We start from the raw sequence: 3,815 nt of genomic DNA, 5'->3' as shown, positions 1-3,815 counted from the left end.
GGGTCGAAGCTCCTGCCCAGCCTCGCTGTCACGGGCGAGGGGCAGAGCGAGGGAGCGGCAGAGACGGCGGGGACGCGGCACGGACGGCACGGCACAGAGCGGGGGCCGCTCTCAGCGCGATGCCGGCAAAGCCGCAGGTCCGGCGGGGCTGGGTGGGGTTTGACCGGCACGGGGGGATCCGCCGAGAGCCTCCGGCCCCGTGCGGGGACTCCCGCAAGGGCCCGGGGGCGCCGGGCTCCGGCCCTCTGGGCTTCATTCTCCAGCGCCCCGAGCACCGCGGCTGCGGGGAAAGAAGGAACGGGGCGACGGGAAGAGAGGAGGGACAGCAGGGCGTGAGAAAGGGGAGGGAGGGAGGTCGGGCTGTGGAGGAAAGCGGGAGGGCAAGGGAAAGGCCGGGAGCGGGGAAGAGGGACGGTGCACAGAGGAGGGAGAGAAGAGGAATAGAACGGAGGAGCGGGATAGGGACAGGGCAGGAAGGAGTGAGGGCAGTGGGGGCTCGGGTTTGGGAGGGAGAGGAGGGGAGGGTCTGCGGACAAAGAACAAGAATACGGGGAGGAGGAAGGAAGGGTAGAGGGGGGCACGGGAGGGGAGGCCGAAAAGGGAGAGAAAGGGGTCGGCTTTGGGGAGAGCGGAAAATGGGGGAAAGAGAGAAAGAAGAGGAATACGGGGAGGAGGAAGGAGGGGTAGAGAGCGAGACAGGACAGGAAGCCCTCAGAGAGCGCCGGCTCCACCCCGAGCCCGCCCCGGCGGCCCGCCCTGCTCGGGATGCTGCGCTGGGCGGAGCTCGGCTCGGTTCGGCCCCGCTCGGCTCCTCGCCTACACTCGGGCTGTTCCCCGCTAGACTCGGCTGGATTCGCCTCTGCGGCGCAGCTCGGCTCGGCTCAACTCGGAGCCGCTCGGCTCCGTTCGCCTCCGCTCGGCTCCGTTCGCCTCCGCTCGGCTCTGCTCGGCTCCCCGCGGGAGCGCGCCTCCCGCGCAGCGCGCACAGCTCGCCGCTCTCCTGCCGCCGAGCCCCGCGCCCGGCCCGGCCGGCGCACGGAAACCCCCGCGCCACATTAGACCCAGCAGTTTCTGCGCTAAACCCTTTCTGTCCTAGAAGGAGATAAACTTCTCTACCTCCTTCGTCTCCCCAGTTTTCTTCTTTGATTTCAAAATCAGAGTTACAAAAACCTCTCAACTACAAGATTTAGTAAGTAGCCAATAATGTAGTCCCGTCAATTTCATAACCTAAAGAACACGTTATACTTATGTTTCCACAATTTAAAAAAAAAAAAAATCACACAAGAGTCTTACTCACTGTGTCAAGCCTTATTTAAAACACACGCAAAAAAAAAAAAAAAAAAAAAAGAAAAAAACCGGAAAGAAATACCTCCTCACAACTAACCTTATCCTTTACAAACACTAAATTGCAAATCAAAAAACTTACACATAACATAAACTCTTCAAATAACATTTATACACTCATACCCCAAATGACAGGTAAACCACCAAAAGTAAAATGACTAAAATCATTACAAATAAATACTTGTAGAATATTTAGTTACAAAACAACCCCCAAACAACACAAAACCACAAAGAAGTTACCTCAAAACAGCAAACCTACCATTTAAAACAATTAACCCCACTAAGACCAAACATAACAATAATACATAAAAAAAAAACAAAAAAAAACAAAAATAAAATAACACCCACCCAAAAATACCCAATCACTCCAACACAAATTTACTTCTCAGTATCAAAATCGTATGACCTTTTAACAACCTAATTCTATTATTTCTACATCTCTTTTAACACCTATAATAACTACAACTCACACTTGAACCACATCAAATGAACTTACTTATTAACTAACCAGATGAAACAATAACACATCTATAACTTTAAATAAATTACTGCCAAATATAAACATCTTTAAACATACTGCCTTACAAAATAAAACAACTGTTCATTTTTTATTATTCACACACAATCATATATATAAAACATTTTTTAAAATATATAAATGGATGAAATCACAAGAAATCAATTTACAAAAACTTTACTAAATATTTTTTTAAACATTAATCAATCACACATAAAAATAACTAAATAATATTTTCAAACATTAAAACATCACTGAATAACTTAAAAGTAATAATTATTAATAAGATGAGTATTTCAGTTTTTAATAATGATTTATCTCCCTTACCTACTTAAATTTTTACATAGAACTCTACAAAAATCCTTACCAAGTATATTTATAACTTAAATTTTAAAACATATATAGACAAACATACTTAACAAGAATAATCTACACACCAAACAACTAAACTAACCAAAAAACCCGAATAAAATACTAATATATTCATAACACAAAAACCCAAAATCATTAACATAAAAACCCATATAAACACATGAAAATACCTACAGTTAAAAAAGACGTACCTTAATGAACAATATTCACACCTTAATAATTCATTATGAACTCTTATTAACGATTAACATTAATTACTTGATACCAATCAAATACAAGAAACTGTTACTTTAGCCAATAAATAGAATAAACTATAATAATATAACTAATAACTTAAAATCACACTTTATTAAAAATATAAAACAGTAAAGCAACGTATCATAAAAACTCCCATTATTATCACTACGCAGATATACATATATATACACATATACCTACATACAGATAGGTAGATCATATATCCATTTCAACAGCAGCATCTGGGATCGATTCCTGTTTTCTCTCTTGTCTCTTAAATTTATTAGCCACAGAGGATGGAGTAAGGAAATCATTTTATTTATCACCTGGTTCTCCAGAAACCTGAAAAACAAAATAGAACAGAACAAAAAGAAAAAAAAGAAAAGAAAACCACATTTGAAAGGCAGATCCTCACCAGCAGCTGGTCCATCTCCTACGGGGGACCTTATTCTAGGGCACTTTTGGTGCACTTGCCTGAACCTGTCAGGGCACTCTGTGCTTGCAGGAGAGATTTTTTTTGTCAGGGAGAGGCAAGGGGAGGAGAAATAACGCTCTAAACAGCTCAAATCCATTACTGTGCCACTTCCTGTGTAGCAGGTCCTGTGACAGGATGGGAACTGAGGGTGCTTGAAACTTAAAAGCTAAAGACACCAGCACAAGGTGTCCTTTTGCTTTGTCAAGGAAGTGATTCCCAAATCACAAAGCCTTTCCACCATCATCGCTCCTACCACCACCTGAAAGCCCCTTGATTCTCTTCTCAAAAACACAAGGGACACCTCAGAGTTCAGCAAGTTCTGCCAGTGCAGCCCTCGGTGCCCCTGTCTCCAGGTCTGTCCCCCTTGCTTTCATCCTCAGCCATGTCATTCTTCTACTGTGGACAGGAAATTGTCCCCATGTCTCCTGTACTTCCCTGGTTACCTTTTCTCTAAGCCGTGCAGGACCCACGAGAGGAGGCTGTGATCCTCTATCAGCTCATGGGCAGCTCTAGAGGTAACAGGGGCAGCACTCTGTGATATCTCCAGAATACGACTCTGAAACAGAAAATGCAACTTGTTCTTTTACAGCCAAGATGGGATTATCTAAAATAAAATGAGCAATTTGGCTGGTATCTGATCAACTCTCAGCTAAAATGAACACGGCCTGTTCTCAGCAACTCCAGAAAGGAAAGACATTCTCCCTTCAAGGCTTCACACCACAGGTGCTGCTCTTACAAGAAGTATTCAGGTAGCAAGACAATTTTCTCTTTTTGTCTGAGGTTTTGATACCTGAAATCCTCAAGGTGCATGCTCCCAAACCTGAGAACTCCCGGCATGCGAGTTTCCCTCCTGCCGAAGCACTGTTCAGG

At 44.6% G+C, this 3,815-nt stretch overlaps 1 long non-coding RNA gene across 1 annotated transcript; it reads right to left on the bottom strand.

Annotated features, from left to right (window-relative positions):
* Nucleotides 1-2,767: 2,767 nt before the first annotated feature.
* LOC128816516 (uncharacterized) lies at nucleotides 2,768-3,466 on the bottom strand. Its single transcript, XR_008439928.1, has 2 exons — nucleotides 3,389-3,466; nucleotides 2,768-2,812 (listed from the first exon to the last, which is right to left on the bottom strand). It is a non-coding gene; the product is annotated as an uncharacterized LOC128816516 (long non-coding RNA).
* Nucleotides 3,467-3,815: the final 349 nt, after the last annotated feature.

The sequence above is a fragment of the Vidua macroura genome, chromosome 18 (genome assembly GCF_024509145.1).
Source record: "Vidua macroura isolate BioBank_ID:100142 chromosome 18, ASM2450914v1, whole genome shotgun sequence".
NCBI classification, from domain to species: domain Eukaryota; kingdom Metazoa; phylum Chordata; class Aves; order Passeriformes; family Viduidae; genus Vidua; species Vidua macroura.
Note: the sequence above shows the minus strand (reverse complement) of the source record. Positions and strands in the feature narration are given on the sequence as shown.